The sequence below is a fragment of the Electrophorus electricus genome, chromosome 8 (assembly GCF_041902795.1).
Source record: "Electrophorus electricus isolate QZ-2024a chromosome 8, ASM4190279v1, whole genome shotgun sequence".
Classification (NCBI taxonomy): domain Eukaryota; kingdom Metazoa; phylum Chordata; class Actinopteri; order Gymnotiformes; family Gymnotidae; genus Electrophorus; species Electrophorus electricus.
The window spans coordinates 15112482-15131881 of record NC_137504.1 but is presented as its reverse complement, the minus strand read 5'-3'; the positions used below and the strand labels follow the sequence as shown (position 1 = coordinate 15131881).

At 38.6% G+C, this 19400-nt stretch overlaps 1 long non-coding RNA gene and 1 pseudogene across 1 annotated transcript; one reads left to right on the top strand and one right to left on the bottom strand.

Moving 5' to 3' along the window:
- Positions 1–741: 741 nt before the first annotated feature.
- On the bottom strand, positions 742–13561 carry LOC145658956 (olfactory receptor 6C75-like; annotated as a pseudogene).
- A 3929-nt stretch (positions 13562–17490) lies between these two features.
- LOC145659032 (uncharacterized) lies at positions 17491–19133 on the top strand. The gene is made up of 2 exons (XR_014125004.1): positions 17491–17600; positions 17704–19133. It is a non-coding gene; the product is annotated as an uncharacterized LOC145659032 (long non-coding RNA).
- Positions 19134–19400: the final 267 nt, after the last annotated feature.

Here is a 19400-nt window from a genome sequence, read left to right as displayed (position 1 = left end):
AGTGGGTATAGATACAGATTCAGGAGTGGAGATAACATCCTCTTCTATAGGGATGACATCAAGCTGTACAGCAAGATGGAGTCAAGTTGACTCCCTCATCCAGCAGAACCTATAGCAAGGACATTGGGACTGAAGATCTGTAGTCATCTGAAGGTAAAAAGGGAATATGAGCTGAAATACCAAGGCCATATAAAATATATGGAAAACAGCTAAAAGACCTGGGAGACAGCTATAGATACTTTTAAGTAACCCTAAAATGTAGAAATTACATTTGAAATGTAATTCAATAATGAAAATATGAACATTGAGTTAGAACCGTTTACAGAAAAAGAAATCATTATGAATCCTATTTAAAACCCATAGCACCACATGTAAATTATATATAAATGTCAGTGAAAACAGAAAGGTGAGACAAAAGATTCAGACCACCTGTCCAGCACTGATGTATAGCAGAGTGTGAAACTTCAGTGATGTACTTGCCAGGAATGTTATGCAATGGTTTCTTGATAGAGTAAAGTGGTGTACTGGTTCACTCCAAAGTGGTTCCTGTCTCCCCCTGCTGACTATACTGTCACTCTATGGAATGGTGCAAGCAGAGCATTATTGCTGAGTACAGAGCCGGAGTCGGAAGGCCACCGTTGTGTAATGAGATCATGGGAGAACATGGAGGGATTCAGTATCAAAACCTGCATCACTGCAGCACATATTTTGGAGTACTGTCATGCTGGGGTCGAATGTTGCTTAGATGCTCTTCATGGCCTCCAACATCAGCTGCACATACTCCTTCAGAAGGCCCTGGACCACGGCGGCTAAAGCAGCTGTAAAGCCGTAAAGGTCTTCAAGGAGCACAATAAAGTTGGTCCTGTTGACACACACACACACACACACACACACACACACACACACACACACACACACACCTATTTACAGTGCTATATCACAAAGATACAAAGAAGGGAATCAAATCTCACCCATGATGATGAGAACAGACAGAATCCTCCTTCCGACTTCTGGGAAGTAAGGATAATAAACTCCTCAACAATACCGTCACGGCATCTTGGATTAGGACTGGATCTTAAGATGCCATTATAACCCTGAGCAAGGGAAATGACAAAACATCCAATGAGGACCATATTCTGCTCTGAAGCAAGATTCCAGTAAGTATTCAGTTCTTTATAATACACTTACAACTACAGGAGCTGAATCACTGAGAAAGCAGCGAAACCCAATGAGCTCGCAGAGCATGCCCAGGACGTTGAGGTGGTGCAACTGGACAGAAAGTAATGGGACAAAAATGCAATTAAAATTTTTAAACTGAAACATTTATGTTTAATGATCTCCAGACTCATTTAGGCCTCGAACAATTCCACCTTGATTGAATCCCGATTTGAAGGCCCTCTCAAGAAATTAATCAGTGAGTCATAGGCCTGTTGAAAACCAACTACATTCTCTGCAAAGATGAGGCACCGTGTCAGCCCATGATACTTTGTTCACTGTGAATGCTGAAACTCTCTTAGTTAAATGGGTGAGGTGAGCAGTTACCTGCTTGTTGGATGCTGTCAGATGCCTAAGAAGCTTCTTCCCAGCCACATACATTAGGTTCTGGGTGAGGGCACTGGAAAACACCATCTGAGGACCAGATGACACACAGCATAAGTCAGAGTAGACTCAGCATGTGCAGTTAAAGAAGCTAGTTAGAGAAACTGGGTGACTAAACACTAACATCTTGCGAAGGGTGTGCAGCTTTAGCGCAACGTCCACTACCTTGCTTTCTTCAAGATGGTGGCTGAAAAGCGGGATGAAAAGGGAATTTGTCTATTTCTCAGTCCATACTTTACTGCCCATATATGAGGAGATATTCAAATGTGGAGATACTCCTTAGCTGATCAATGTCACCTCCCACTCCTCTGAAGAAAAGTACTATTAATTCTCCTGTGACAATGGACAGAGAAAAAAAGCAAACAGTACATCTATATAGTCTCCAAATTAGGTAAACAACAAAAAAAGTCATAATGTACATCTACATCCAGCTTGAGATGCTGAATTATCTCAAAGACTTACGGTATCTCAAAGTCAGCAGGTGAATAAAAAGTTGTTTCTTCCACCAATCGGAAGCATCCTCCTCTCCACACTCCCACTCTTGCATGAAAGTGTGTGAGATGTCATAGAAGATTTGCTGTCAATCATGATCAAATGTTGAGAAATGCAGCATAAATACATTCAAAAAAGTATAATGCATTGCCAGGCATCAGATCAGGAAAGTATAATGAAGTTACCATGTAAGCCTGAAGAGGCACATCTACAACTGTCTCCTCGCAAAGGCAGTACATGCATTCTGTCACTGGGCTAGATTCATGCTTAGGGGAAATTGGAAATTGGAACAGAATTACACAATGTAGTTAGCCAGCTTTAATGTTATACCACCACAAACAGATTCCTCCCTGTATTTCAGCAGAAATCTCCTTGTAGCTCCTATAATAAGGGAATCTTTACAATTGATAATCAGCCGAAACCCACACTCTACTACTGCTATTCACCTCCTCTATTCAAGAGTTATACTAAAAGTGATATTAAAGTTAAATACTGCATTTACATCATGGCTAAACTGGATTATTAAACAGGACAGTTGCATCCTGGAGCCCCTAACCATACTGAGAACATACAGCCTACCCTCGACAAACAAAACTGCAGTTTACAACTTTGGAAAATCAATCAAAATGATCAGAATGTATTTATATAGCATTTTTTTATAACAGATGTTGCAGCTTTACAAATGTCTAAGTCCAAGGCCCCAGTGAGCAAGCCAAGGGTGACAGTGGCAAGGAAAAACTCCCTATAGTATGAGGAAGAAACCTCGAGAGTAACCAAGACTCAAAGGGGGTGCCCATCCTCCTCTGGTCGACAATGGTCACAATAGCAATATAAAGAGAAAAATAGATGAAAAAATGAAAAATAAGCAATTCACTGCCCACAGACTTTCTTAAGGAAATCCTACCTGAAGTAATTAAACCTTTACTAAATTAAATAAACTCCTCCTTGAACCTTGGCTACGTTCTTAAATCATTCAAATTAGCAGTAATCAGACCACTTATAAAACTACAGGTCGATCTCAAACCTTCCATTTATTTCCAAGATCCTAGAAAAAGCTGTAGCTCAGCAGCTAAACTCATAGCTGAATCAGAACCAGATACTTGAAGTATCTATGCTGAGGACACTCAGCAAGCTAAGCTATATGTCTTAGCAAAACCAGAGGACATGTTTCATCTTAGTATTACTGACGAATGCATAAAGGATTTCAGACACTGGATAGTTGAGGAACTTTCTCTCAGTTAATAGTAACACAACAGAGGTGCTATATTGATTTAGGGTTAGCTAAAGTAGCTTACATTTCGGCTGACACCTGTAAGACACCTAGCTATATCCTCCTGCGATCCTCCCATAACAACATTGGGTCCTGAAAAAAAATTTGCTTGGTGTGATTCAAAAATAATTCTGATATATTTTTATATTAAAAACGTTTTTTTTCTTACATCATTAGACGATCAGCTTCGTGAATGGCATGCCCGTGAGTGGTCCGCAGTCTGCGATAAATGCCGCAGAAGTGGCGCGATCAGGCCGAAGCCAGTGTTGTAAAACATGGGAATAATTTCCAGATGTCCATCAGAAAAAAAATAACTGATTTTTTCAGAGCTCAGAGAGGTGCGATTTATCTGCTGTGCATAAGAAACTCGACTGAGGCTTGTAGCTCTAGATTTCTGCTTTAAACATTCCAGAAACACTCCAGTGTTCTGTAGATTATCGTGGTGCTGGTAAATTCAAAGTCAAGGCAAATTAAATGAGATAAGTTAAGGGAGGTACTTGAATACAAATATTTTGATACAAATAACTAAACGTAACTATTTAGTTAAGGAACTGCTTTGTGTATTGTGCCATGTGCTAGAAGACAAAGTCTGGCAAAAATGGAATAATCTCCTATTACAAAGATATTGCTTTCCAACTGTCATTGAATTAATTTGCTTTGCTATCATATAGGAGAGTCTGCTCAGCTTTTCTATATAACATAAATCTTTTTTGAGAGCTTTACAATATTTTCTTTATGCAATACAGCTCTTGACATTCCAAGGCCTGAAAAACTGCATGTTTTACTCACTGTATTTCAAACAAAATGTACCCATTTATTTTACTATTATATTAATACCATTTACTTTATTGTCAGTTGTCAGTTATGTGTTTTTTATATTTCATTTTATATTTTTTTCCTTTCTCTAGGAGCCACATATGAATTGTTAAAAATATATTTTTCTTGTCCTGTTTTCATCTATTCTAATATTAGGATTAGGGTTAGGGATGTTGTTAGAGGTACAATTGAACCTATTCTTAAAAATTCTGTGCCACATGCCCTTCACATGCTCTTAGTCATTCAAATTTTGCATTTGATTTTATCTGTACTTATTTTTGAAGTCCAGTTGCCATACCCAAATACAGGTTAACTACCTTTTTTACTGTATACAGTCAGTATTGCTTTCAATGAGCAACAACCATTTTGTCTACCTTGTGGTAAACAGCAAAATTATAGTGTTCACTGACACCATTTGATATTTGGAGAATTAAAGCATTGGTAGCAACTTCATAAAACTCTATACTAAAAGTTTCATTGCCACATGTCAGGCATGTGATTTTATCTGTAGTCATTTTTGCCCTACCCAAATATAGGGTCGTAACTGTGTGTTCATAGCAGCCGGTAAGTCCGTTTTCAATTAGTAACCACCATTATATCTGACTACCAATATCCTGTGAGATAAAAATGTGTATTGATGCAATTTCTGAATGGGAGAATTAAAGATTTGGCAAAAAAATCATAAAACTAAACCTTCTGACCAAACAATTTGCTCTGTCATCTCCTGTTTTCTTCTATTCTGCACTGTGTGCACAATTATTAAGCAAATTGTATTTTTGAGGATTCATTTTATTATTGACCAACTACAGTGCTCTCAGTCAATCCAAAATGTTAATAAACCTCAAGCCTGAATAATTAAGAAAGTAAGAGTGACGTTTTGGCTTTCTTAGGAGAATATCTGTGCATGCATAATTATTGGGCAACTATTTGTGTGTAGAATTATTATGCAACTAAATTATTTTTTTCTTCCATTTAACTTGTTCATTGTCATCTGTTAAAGTGAGAATAATAAATCAGACAACTAAAAATTTATAAATAAAATTTTCTGAAATTTAAAAAAAGTGACCAATATAGCCACCTTTCTTTTCAATAACTGTCATAAGCCTTCTATTCATGTAGTCTGTCAGTTTCTTAATCCGTTGGCCAACTTTTTGTGCAGCAGCTACCACAGCCTCCCAGACACTGTTCAGAGAGCTGTACTGTTTTCCTTCACCATAAATCTCCCACAAGTTCTCAATAGGGTTTAGGTCAGATGAGGAAGGGGGCCATGTCATTATTCTTTCATCTTTAAAGGCCTTTACTGGTTAGCAACATTGTGGAGTCCTTCGATGAATACGATGGAGCATTGTTCTGCTTAAAAATCATGGTCTTATTGAAAGATGCAGACTTTTTCCTGTACCATGGCTTGAACAAAGTGTCTTCTAAAAACTGGCAGTGGATTTGGGAGTTGACCTTCCAACGAGGTAATATTTAATAATACCAGCCTATAGCAGTACCCCACCTCCACCTTGCCCATCCATCTGGTCTGTCAAGAGTCACTCTCATCTCATCAGTCCATAAAACCAGTGAAAAATCTGTCTTCAGATATTTCTTGGCCCAGTCTTGACATTTCACCTTATGTGTCTTGTTCAGTGGTGGTCGGGTTTCAGCCATCCTTACCTTGGCCATGTCTCTGAGTACTGAACACTTGGTATTTCTGAGCACTCCATGTAGGTTGAAGTTCTAGAATATGACAGCACTAGAGGATAATGGGTTCCTGGTCGCTTCACGTTTGATTTTTTTCAAATCTTTGCAGTAAATGTGTGGGGGTTTTTTCTCAACACATTTCTTGTGACCCTGTTGACTATTTGCAACAAAACATTTGATGGTTCAGTGATCACGCCCCAATATCTTAGCAATATTTTAGACTGCTGCATCCCTCTGAAAGACTTTTTACTATTTTTGACTTTTCACAGTCAGTTAAATCTCTTTTTTGACTAATTTTGCCTAAGGAAAAGAAGCTTCCCAATAATTTTGCACACCTTGATATAGGGTTGATCTCTATAGATCACACCCTCCCTCATTACACAAATACACATCACCTGATATGCTTAAATCCAATAAGCATTCAAGTGTATACAGCTTGGAGTTGTAAAAATATGCATAAATATGATGATATGGTCAAAATACTCTCTTGCCTAATAATTGAGCACACAGTGTAGGGTTAGAGTTAGGGTTGTGTTTAGAGATACAATTGAATCTATCCTAAAAAATTCATTTCCACATGCTCCTAACCATTTGAAATTTATGCATTTGATTTTATCTTATTTTGTGACGTTTAGTTTTCAACTATCATTTTGTCAGCCTAGTAGTAAACATCAAGATTAAAATGTGTCCTGACACATTTGGAGAATGGGAGTTTTGAAGCATTGGAAACAAGTTAATTAACATTACATTATGACATTTTGCCGACGCTTTCATCCAAAGTGATTTACAGTTGTGACTGAATACAATTTATGTAATTGAGGATTAAAGGCTTGCTCAGCGGCCCAACATGTGGCAGGGCTGAGGCATGAGTTGGCAACCTTCTGAGTTCTTATTGAATACTTTAACCACTGTCCTACTACTGCCCCATAGAAAGATAGAAAGATACCATTTAGCAATAATGAAAAATGTAAGGGCCATTTTGTGGTTCTTGTGTGTAACCAGAAGGGTATGATCATAGAGCAATAGGGGAACCATATCTGCTTGGGCTGATTTAAAAAAGGATGGAATTTTAAAAAGAAAGTCAATATGAAAAAAGAATTTGTGTATATCTGAGAAAAATGTATTCCCTCCTACGTGTATTGTGAACATGACATATATCTACGAGGGTTAAATCAAGAATAATCCCTGAGAGCTTTACCTGACATTGGTTGACTCTAATTAATGAATGTTCTGTCGAGATTGTTTATGGATTAATCAAAATAGCCTGCTACCAAAATAAATAAATAAATAAATAAATAGTTCTGACGTACCTAAAATTTTATCATGTATCTTGGGAAGAACGTCAGGAGCATTATCATAACAGCTACTGCTGTTCTAACCTGGCATAAAGTGATAACTGGTAAGACAAATTGGCTGAAATCATCACTAAAAAATTAAGTTTTTATGTAACTACTACCTTATTTTTGTTGGAGCCGCAAGAATGCACCAAAATCTTAAAGTGTCTGTTTCAAAATCAAAGAACATCAGAGTTCTTTAAATAAGACTGCTGAATTTGATCTAAAGGAAAGCTTTGCAATACAGGAATTCTACTTATCTAGTTCTTTTTTTGGGGGTATTCAGTCCATGAACATTTCAAGAAGGGCATATAAATCAATGGGTCAAAATACTCAGACAGCCATATTCAAATACATTCAAATGATATTTAGAAGAATCCAAAATACCAAAAATGTAATTGTCTACCACTGTAATCTTTCTGTGTGTCTATTACCACAAAACATAAATACTGTCTTCCAGGAGGATTAATTTTTTTTAAAAAAAAGGAATCACAAGGATGCTGTGCTCCTACAAGTTTTGCTAAACATGATCACAGTCTCACACGCAACTGTAACTGTAGATACCAAACAAGTCTGCTCACAGAGTCCCCTAAAACAATTATGCTACTCCAGTCCTCTGCAGATAGCCAATCTAAGTATAAGAAATGTAAATATCAGTATGATAAATCACAACATTCGATTTTGGGAATAACATCAACACCATTTATCAGTCAGTGTGTTTTATTTTGCGGTATGCGACAAGCAAAGACCCCACAAGAAAATCCTATTATCAGTGTTGGGACTAACTTTTGATCAATGTGTGCAAAAACCTCTTGGTCTGTTTGGGGAAGTTAAAGGTCATCTGCTGGCCTTGGTGCTGAATGTTGAGAATCACTGGATACATGAAGAAGGGGTAATGCCCCACAGCCTGGAGGTTTTTGATGACTTGGGGTGAATTCGCTCCTCTTTGTGGACATGGCAGGGCTGTAGTCTGCAGGCTGGCATTACCATGCTTGATTGCATAAGCATTGCAAATGACCTTCAGAATGGATTGCCTACCTGAACATCTCAGATTGTATGAGGCTGTATGAGACATCGTAAGAGGGTGTGTGTGTGTGTGTGTGTGTGTGTGTGTGTGTGTGTGTGTGTGTGTGTGTGTGTGTGTGTGTGTGTGTAAAAGTTGTTTGTAATAAGGTGATGAGTGATGAGTTACAAGTCAGAATTTGTGGGCAAGTCAGAACTTTGCAGATGAGGACCTCTGGTGGTGATCCTCATGAATCACAGGCACAGCTGCTTAAATAATAAAGCGCTGCAGGATGCACAAAACAGAGCTGAGAAATATCATAGAAACATTTGAAAAATGAAATATTAAATCAATGCCTTACACATTCAGATATTGCAATGTGGTAAAGCATAAGTATAATATTTGTAAAATATAATAAAGTAAAATATAATATTATGAGATTCATTTTTATTTTTCTATTTCTTTAGAAATGTTTGAGTATTTAATTCGATTCGCATGCCTTTGTAACCATCTAAAACTTCAGATGTTGCTGTGATAGAAAACAAACACGTTTTCAAATATTGAGTTTTGTTTAATATAGACTTTACAAGGTACTAAAAGATATTGAAATAGAAAATGATAAAAGATGGAAAGTAAAAATCAAACATTTTCCTTTTTAAATTTATATGTGTACCATGTACTATGATTGTCATGGTCTGGACAAGTAAAACTGTTGTAGCTGAATGGACTGAAAGTTAAATCCACTAGTACAACATGTTTTAATGATAGTACTGACCTCTAAATGTCAATTTGGGAGATATATGTCCAGTTATTTGACTGACTAGGACAAAATAGCAGCCTCAAGTTTGATATATTCTCCAAACCTCCTAAAATAAAGATTTACCACTCAGAGTTTAGGCATTACTCTCTGAAGTTCAACCTATTACTTCAAACAGAATTGTTGCTTACTCACTGTCTGTGGTATATTTGTGAGAAACATTGTGCTTTAACATATAAACTGAATTTCCATGTACAAGTAGTAGCAGACTATGCAAGTACATCTGATTTGATCCGACCAAATGTATTATTAGGATAGGAAGGAAAATATGGTTTGAGATGGTTCGAAGTTGCAAATCTTTTTGAAATGGCTCTTCCTGACACACTTAAAGAATTCTTAAAGACAATCAACATTGCTTAGGACTGGTCCAGTTCAAATCAGGTCTAGCACTGATGGACCAGTGTTACGGAGACACTGGAGAACATTGTAAAAGCTATACACTGGTAATACTAATTTTATTCTGAAACCAAAGGTGTAGTTTTCCTGTCAGTGTAGGCCATGATGCTGCACATGGTGAAGGCCCACTCTACTCCACCCTGCAGTTCTTTTATTCCTTAATATGTAAATTGAGGGGTTCAGCAGGGGTGTCAGTACTGACTAAAGCAAAGTGAAACCAAACGTATTTCTTGGTTAAACATGGACACGAGGTAAGAGATGTACACACAAGAGGCTGAGGCATAAGAAACACAGGCCCCGATCAGGTGGGCACTACAAGTACCCAGACCTTTGCTGGTTTTCATTGTTTTCCCAATGCTGATGTATGATAGGAAAGTACCAGTAATGTTAAATAAAGCCAGGTTTAGTGCAGTTATGTTGTTCTTTGTAACTGAGGTATGATCACAGAAGATATGTTTAACTATGTTGGGCCCACAGAAGAGTAGTGGCATTGCTAAAATTAAGACAGGGAAAGGCATGAATCATCCAAAGACCCATGCTGGAAATATGAGTAAAAAAACCCAAACCCATTATTAATGTGTAGTGTAAAGGACAACAGATAGCTAAGTACCTATGAACAGCCGTAACTAGCAAAAGCACGTCTTGTTACAGCAGCAGAAATAAAAATATACTTTTGCACAAAACAAAAAAAAACATGAGAAACGTTACTGGCTCTGTTGTGTTAATTGTAGTGGAAATCAGCAACTGTATACAAACTAGAGAAGAAATAACACTGCATTTAATGTGGTATTTTTATGTTAGTCCATCAGTTTGAAGTGGTTTTTAAAGTTAAATCTATCAAAACATGAATACATTTAAACCTATGGGGAAACATATATGTGGAAAAGGCAAAATGAAACAGTTGATTGAACAGAAACTGAATTTTGTTCTAAAATACAGACATGGACTTACTCAGCTCAGCTCAGGATTTCTAAAGATGAAATCAAGAAACAATGTATGAATGAGGATATAAATACACACATTAAAAAACAAGGGGGGGGGGGCTCCATTATTTTAATTAGTTGTCAAGAACAAGAGTTTGTTTTCATTCATATTAATTAAAAGCTTCCCTCGGACAAATTAAATGAATAATGTTTTAGTTTCTCTGGTTACACTGTTTTTCATTAAAGCATAATGACAAGTTTAATAATCTCTGTTTGATATGGATTTTGAATCTTGTACCTTAATTGCTTGGTTACTGTGAGTGACAGAGATGAACTTGTTCAGCTGTATTTCCCCATAGATTTAAAGCACTTTGGGTATATTTTATCCATAATGTAATGAGGTAGCTTGATTACATTTACCTGTTCTATTCTAAATGTTTTACAATAAACAAAAGGTTTCCCAATGTTTCTAGCATTCATATAGTAATGGTATATAAATTTAATGAACTTCTAACTTCCAAGTAGATGAGAGGTTTCTGTGTAGCATCTTTTGGATCCTGCTTGGCATCTTTTAAATAATCTGTGTAAATAACCAATCTCTCATTTTTCATATTCAATATTCATAGTACCAAATTCTTTACAGTTTAACCCAATGCTTCTCTCTGTATGCTAGTTCTGCTTTGCAAATGTAATATCGTTCATCACCATTAGCAAATTAAATTCAAAATTAGTTGTTGAAATAGTAGTAATCCTGGTCATATTTCCATTTACAGTATACAGTACCACGTAACAGCAGCTGTTCTTGTCCAAATGAACTTACAAAAGTGCTTTCTCGTCTCCATGTTATCCCTGTGCTAGGATAGGTCCGAGGCTAAGTGACAAAGACAGAGTTGAAAAATACACACCATGTAAAAGATTTTTCCATTAATTAAGTGCAAGATCTGCTTTGGCTTTCAGAACCATAGCAACTTGTCATGACATAGATTCCACTAGATGTTGAAATCATTCTGCAGTAATCTTGGCCCATGTGGAGAGGATAGCTTCTTGCAATTGCCACAAATTAGATGGAGGTACTGATGATGCTCTGAACAGCCTTGTATAGGATTACGATCTGGGCACTGCAAGGCACAGTCATGTTCCTGAAACCAATCTATGACTATACCCTTGTAGCAATGTGCATTGTTCTACTGAAATTGTCCTTCTGCCAGTGGTGGAGATTTCAAACACTAGTACATAAAGAAGGTGGGGTGATTACATAATCACTTCTGAAAACTGTATAAAAATTATAAAAGTGTTCTTTGTGTGACTGTTAGACATTCTCTGGACAATGCCTCATTTGTACGTTATATTGAACTGCAAATAAACACGGGACCTGCTATTCTCTTCAATTAGTTCTTGAGTCTGCATCTTTATTTTCTATTTGAGTGTACTTAATAAAATTACTGGAATGTGGGAAAAATTAAGGAACCACAGGACCCAGGGTCCGCCAAGAAAACATCCACCACACTATTACTCCACCTCCACCAGCTTTAACTGTTGTTAACTGACACATCAATTCATGCTGTTTGCATCAAAATCTGACCCCCTCATATGTATGATGCAACAGAAATCTGGAATCATCTGATCCGGTGATGTTTTTCCACTGCGATTCTTCACATCCTTCTCTGACCACTTTTATCCTCAAGTTGTTTAGGTCCGCAGTGTCCCATTTCACTGGATCTTTTTCCTTGATCACACCATTCCTGGTCTACTCTTGACACCATTGAAGGAGAAAACCCCATAAGGTTGGCAGCTTTTTTTGTATACTGGTCCCGGCTAGGCTCGCACCGATGACCATGCCTCGACTAAAGTTGCTCAGATTGCTCGATTTTCCCATTCTTATGTGGATTCACACTGTGATCAAGGAAAAACATCCAGAATTCTGGGTGATTTGAGTGTATTGCTGTCTCATTAAAGTGACCATTTCCTGTTTGGACTTTGCTGCTCCAAAGTAGACTTGTAGGTAAGGCTTTGGAAGTAGTCACCAGAATTTTACAGCCCACATGAAATCAGCCAGTGAAATATACATGGACGCTGCTAAAGAGAAAAACACGCTTTTTAATCAATGGTGTGAAGCGAGCAAATGTTTCTTTTGTTTATTATTTTAGAAGATTTTAGGAGTTGTCTTCCTGAGAAAGTCAACGTGCTTTTGCAGTGTCTGTTGTTTGCCTGAGGAGGATGGGCTCCCCCTTTGAGTCTTGGTTCCTCTCAAGGTTTCTTCCTCATGCTTTATGGAGTTTTTCTGTACCATTGTCTCCCTTAGCTTGCTCACTGGGGGACTTGGACTCAGACATTTTTAAAGCTGCTTTAAGACAACAGCTGTTCTAAAAAGTGCTATATAAATACATTTGACTTCCCTCCATACACAGGTATGGGATGAATTCTCTCTAGAATAACCTAATCTGGTATGTCTACCATAGCTATAAGGGCAGGGGTGGAGCTGGGTCACAGGTTGTAGACCTGTCTGTCCTAATAAGACATGGTGCCATTGGAGCTTCAGTTGGTCATACCGAAGGTGATTCCCATAGTGAAACACTTCATTATGTTCTCATCAAAAAACCTGGGTTTACATTAAGTAACTCAACATTCCCATTCAGAGACAACTACAAGAGGTACGTGAGCAGTGCTCTAGCAGTGTAAGTACTAACTAGTTCACCTAAATTCTGCACTCCCTGCTCAGTCAGCCTCATAGAATAGCATATAGAAATGGCCTCTCCTGTTGGTTTTTGATGGACATGAGTCACACCTGGACCTGATTAAGGTGGCACAAAGGAAGAGCATATTCATTTTCATATTCCTTTTCCAATATTACTAGTGCAATATCACTGAATCCTCCCACAGTGGCCACAGGTTCACCTGCTGTAGGTCCAGCCCTACCAACTTCACAAGGCTGGCCATAATATAGCAGATTTGGTAAAGATACTAACAGAATAGGTGTTTGATTGCCAATTGAGGGAATGATAGCAAAGAGAGTACTGCAGCCTTTCCTAACAGAGATCCACTCCACAACCATCTCCCAGTGCCCAGAAACATCACCCCATGCTTTAATCGTACCGCATAAGATACCTGTGTCTACTCCACCATCTCCAGAAACAACTGTGTTCTCACCTTCTCCTCCTCTTTAAGTGGGACCTTCACCAGCAAACCCTCCTGTATGACCATGAAAACCTTCACCTGAACCCTCATAAATCTTTTGCTGATTTCTTTTCTCAAAGGTGTATACCTCCCTCTCAAGAAAAGCTAACCATTTGTCTTGCCTGTGGCACACATGTGGTACACATGTGCCTGGGAATCCCTTAATTCAAATTATAAAGCATAGGTGGCATAGCTTCATCATTATACAGTTCTCTTTAGTTTTTTTTTTAGAGCTTTTGATGTGGTACTGAAAGGTGAAGCAAGGCAGGATGCAAATTTGACAGTGAACACTCTTTATTGGTAGTATTTCCAATATCTTTGTTGATAGAATAGGCCAGGATTGCAAAGCAGTAAGTCTGAGATACAAAACCAGAAAACATATCTGGAAAACATGACTGGGAATACAGATTTGGAAAAACAAGACTGTACAGGAAAACAAAATACTAGGAACAAGAAACAATACCTTCCATTTCAAATGTTAAAATTGATTTAAACAGAAATACAGTTGTACTGCTTTGCTCATTATTCCAACAAATCCAATTTTGAATCATATTTTACTGAATTTTAAATGCTCAAAAGTATGTTCTCATGACTGTTGCACTTGACTTTGTTAATGTGGTTGAAACTGATATATCAGTATATATCAATACTGAACATTTTGAAATGGTTAAATACTCATTTCCTGCAGAATTGATACTATTCATATCAAATGTGTTTCCTGCTTGTGCTCTTTTTTGACCTACATAGGTTTCTGTGATGCACCAGGTTTTCCTAGCAAAGTGGCTATGGTTCCTAGCAAATTGTTATGGTGCAGCAGCAAGTTTTTTTGGGACCAGTTTTACTCAACAAAGAAAACAGCAGAAGTGATATGTGAACACACAGCTCTCCTCAAAACATTTGATGGATATCTTCAAGGGAAAACATTATTTATCATTGAGCACAGCTGTGGAATTACGCCACTGTATCGTAATCAGTAACGTGCACCTGGGAAGGTGCTGCCAAAATTGCCAAGGAGGAAGTGATGGAATGTCCAACAGTATTCAGCTGCAATGGTTTGAACATTATGTGAAGTTAGCAAATTACCTAACTAACTGTTGAAGTTATCGCTAAGTAAAACATGTGCTATGTTTGAAATAGCCTACTACATACTGTATACTGCAAACTGCACTCAGTATATACTGTATACTGGTCCCTGTAGTAGTATGCAGTACAGTATCTAGTATGCAACAAACACAAACCATACTACAATGTCATATATGAAGATTCCACTGATTCCACCATTGCATGACAGGATGCAGTACACCATGAAGATAGCTCTGGTTGTGTGCTGGAATATTTGGCCAGAGTAGTATGTCATCAGGGTATATTTCGTGTACTAGAAAATTTTATACTGCATACTGCATATGTCATACTGATACAGGGCCCAATCAGTATGTGAGTAGTAGGCTATTTCAAACACAACTATGATGTTTCAATTAATATTTACAATTAGCTAGACTAACTTGCTTGTTACTTAGCAAACAGTCAGTTAAAATAATTTTTTTTCAGCCCTGTGAACTTATTTTCCTAAAGCACTTATTTTAGCAATTCATATGTTCACTGAAAACTAGACCACCACTAATTAGCTTTGTTCCACAATACTGCTTATCACTGGTCCCGAGAGCAACTATATTAAACAGCCTGTTTGAGAATTTCACTCTACAACAAAAGTGTTTTTAAAGCATCCTCGAAAAATAGTTTGATAACATTAAACTTTACCTATGACTAATATATAAAATATATCAGAATATGCATTTAATTTAAATGCAATTCATCAATTCAGCAAGCTAGCTAGCCTAGCTAATTTAACAGTCATTTCAACATAAGGTTTTAGTTAGCATTAACTAAAATAGTTAGCTAGTTAGATAATCAGCAGCCTGTAAATTCCAGACGGAATTTACTCCAAACAAAGCATCTGTTTTCTCTATGGAAGGACTGTGTCCAGTGGTGCTCTGATATTTGGCTGTTCAGAGATGAGCAGTTTTTCTTTTGCATCCAAGCACATCCAGTTTCTTAAAAAGAGGTTTCCTAAATTAATGTTACATCATATCTGTGTAATGTTTTCAGCTTTGCAGATATGGTTTGTAGAATCTGCATTTACTTTACTAAGCAAGTTCAGGGGGAGAAGAATCTCGAGGACAAGTGAAACAATACAGATCTCATCTGATAAGCAGTTAAAAATGTAGTAATCCATGTTACTGGAGAGAAATGGTAAATTTGTCAGGTCTGAAAGTAGTGCAGACTCACAAGAAGTGGTACCAGTGGTGAAGAGGCTCAGGGTCAGAGTGTAAGACAGGACCCAAGATTAGGGTATTCACTACTCAAGTCATTAAGGGTGTATTAATGTAAAAACTAGCATTTACATGATTTTAATGTCACTATTTATTTGTCTTTCTAGATTTTCTCAAAGACACAGAACAAGTCATTTTGAGTCACAATGACAAATCTGGCTCAGACATAATAAAGAGAGCATGACATGTTACCTGTGCCAAAAGCACTGTGTCCACATTCTGCAGACTGCCATCCACAATCGACAGGCTGGATACCCTAAAACAATATGACATGACAGCTTTCCATAAAGCAGAAGAAAAGAAACACATTAGAGAAGGTAGCACTTTAACAAAAGCTTTGCTCTATAAGTTATTAAAAAAAACTAATATAAAATAGTTGTTTTAAAGAATAATTTATTAGGACAACACTGCAATATGCCATAGCAATATAGGTGGATATGGACCACAGGGCACTTGAAGGCTGCTTCAAAATTATGTGTGAATGCCTCAAGCAAAAGTGGTCCCACCATCATTAGTTGTTTATGCAAGAAATTGGGCTATGCTTTTTTTGATGTTTTGAATGTAAATTCTGCAGCCATTTAATTAGATGTCTGTAAATTGAACATCTCCACATACTGTCAAGTAGGCTGACCTAATTACTTTTCTGCCCCAAGGTCAGTGGCAATTCCAAATATACAAACAGCCACATCACTGATGAAATGGTTTTAATCATTGGCCAGATTTTGTATACACAGATGGTGGCAGATTTGTCATATTCCCCAGTGTGGAGATTAATGGTGGGTGGGTGTCTGTCACCAAGCAGCTGGGTCTTCTTGTGAGAGAGATTACATACTACAATTCAGTAAAGTCAGGCAGTGGTAGCTCAGAGATTGAGGCACTTAACTGCTAATCAGAAAGTTGCTAGCCCCACCACTGCCACTGTTGGACCCCTGAACAAGGCCCTTAGCCCTTGCTTGAGTTGTACTCAGTCCATTGTAAGTTCATTTGGATAAAATGAAAGTTAAATGATTTCAAAATTCATGTCTAGGTTAAAATTACTTAGACTAAATATTGTTTTTTTGGGACCTGACCAAATGGGAAGAAACAAAACACAAAGTGCTGCATTTGGATGAAGTGTCTGCATGTTGTAACTTTGTATGAATCCATACTGACAAAATCTTTGCCAGTAATGTAGCCACAGTATTGATAGGTCAGTTGTTTCTTTTGCTTTTACCTTTAGTTTAGGTATCAAAGAACCCATATTTTTATGGATTGGTCAGAATTAATTATGTATTCACCCCACCGTTTTAAATACTAGAGGCCTCTGCCCTGTATGCAAATCATTCTAAAAGGACAAAGACTCTATACTCCTTTAGGTTTTACTGTATTAATGTCTAATTCAATGTTAGAACTCTTTTAGTACTTAATTTCTCTTCTTTCGTGACTTTATGTCACAAACCAATCTACTATTTTATGCTATTCATTTCAAATGTGTTAACGAGGGTTTAACCACATATAGAGTCTATTTGTAGGGTTGGTATGATTACACTTATCCAAATATGTGTAATATACTTGTCACGGAACGCTCGACTCTCGCAAGTCACGTGGTGTGTCCCGCTACTTGCAGTGGGAGGAGCTTTGTTTATTTGTAACCACGCCTGCACACCTGCACCGGGTTAGCGCTTTGTCTGTGTATATAAACCCGTGTCATGGAGTACAGCGCTACAGGTCTTTGTTTACGCTAGTTATATGTATGTCGATGGTCGCCGTTTATGTCATGGGTGAGTACCATTGTTGTTTTCGTTATATGTTAATAAATGTCTGTCCACGTCAAAAGAGTCTGTGCGTCCTGCCCCTCGCCTTGCGGCACTCGGGCCGTTACAGAAAGACCGACCGTCGCAGGACGCGACTCCCTTGGCGCAAGACGGAACTCCTAGCGGGAAGTGCGTAAGCACCTCCCGCGCTGCCACCAGGTTCCCTGGATATTTGGGAGGACCGCGACCAACGTCTGCGTCCACTCCAGAGGTGGAGGGGAACACCCCCGGGAATTTCTTGGAGGCCGAGGAGCATCGAGGACCGTGAACAGGGTGGTTTGGTGGAGCCCGAGTTCTGTCACCTGTGTAGAATCGCCAGCGAGACTGGAGAGGTCCGCCCAAAGCCTCGGAGGCAGACAGTCTCTGGGACGCTCCTAGAGCGGTAGGAAGAAGGACCATTTGGGGGAGGAGCACGGCCTTAACCGGGGCGGAGGTGCACCCCTGCGTTTCCATCGAGGCCAAAAGGACACGTATTCGGCGCCTGCGCTGCAGTACAGCGCCATATGTGTTGGTGTAAAGGCGCTTCCGTCTGTATTTCTGCACCTTTTGTATGTTTACAGGCGCGTCATTGTGTTATTGGGAGCGTACCGTACATCCCTGAGTGAGACACGGACTCTGCCTTTCTCCCTCCTAAAGAGAGATCTCCCTTATGGGCGACTTCTAGACCGCCTAGTATGTGGTGGGTATAAGGTTGTTACGTGCTGTGTGTAGGTGTACACGGCAGCCTGAGGGTCGTGTTCCCAGGAAGGACGCGTTAGGAGCCGCGCCCCTTGGTGGGGTGGTTCCGTCACGGAACGCTCGTCTCTCGCGACTCACGTAGTGTGGCCCGCTACGTGCCGGGGGAGGATCTGTTTATTTGTAACCACACCTGCACCGGTTGGCGTTTTTCTTTGTGTATATAAACCCGTGGTGTGCAGTGCTGTTGGTCTTTGCCCCGTATGTTTGTCTCTGTATGTTTGCTTTTCACGCTAGTTATGTATGCTCACCGTTTATGTCGTGGGAGCCATTGTTGTTTTCCATGTCTGTGCCTCCTGCCCTCGTCCTGCGGTACTCGGGCCGTTACAATACTTCCTGGCAAACTGTAATATTGTGTGTAGCAACACTGTTGGGGCTAGTGTTAACACAAGCACGTGAAAAAATGTGAATATAAATGAACAAAAACACTTCATAAAGCTCATCATGCTCCACCGTATAAGAACCCATACTGTACATTCATGAGACTGCTGAAGCCGGAGGTGACACCGCGGGAAGTGAGGCAGAAGGGAATACCCTCCCCATGAATCATTAGTTCTGGTCATAGATCAAGGGACATCAGAGCCTAACATGGGTCAAAATGACACCATCATAATCAGTCCCTCCCAGGTTCTGGTTTGGTTTTTTTTTTTGTTTTCCTCCCCCCCCCCCCCCCCGTTTCGTTTTCTCCGTCCCTAGTTTGATTTTCCACACCTGTCCCTCGTTATTATATATTTTGTTTGTTTTAATAAAATAAAATTTCCAACAGCCATGCTCTGCTTGTAGTCTATTCAAAATTTCCTTCACTATTTAGCTATCTTGAATTAGTAGCCATCCCCCGTGGGAAATCAGATACTAAGCTATTGATGTGTAAGAAATTGCAATTTTATTTTTAAAATACTAGGGACAGTATTTTACTTTGGAAATACATTTTCTACCTTTTAACATAATGTATATCACTAATTAAGAGGGACATATTAAAATAATCTTAAGATGTTCCACTCAGAACTTCCATCTCTAACACTACATAATACA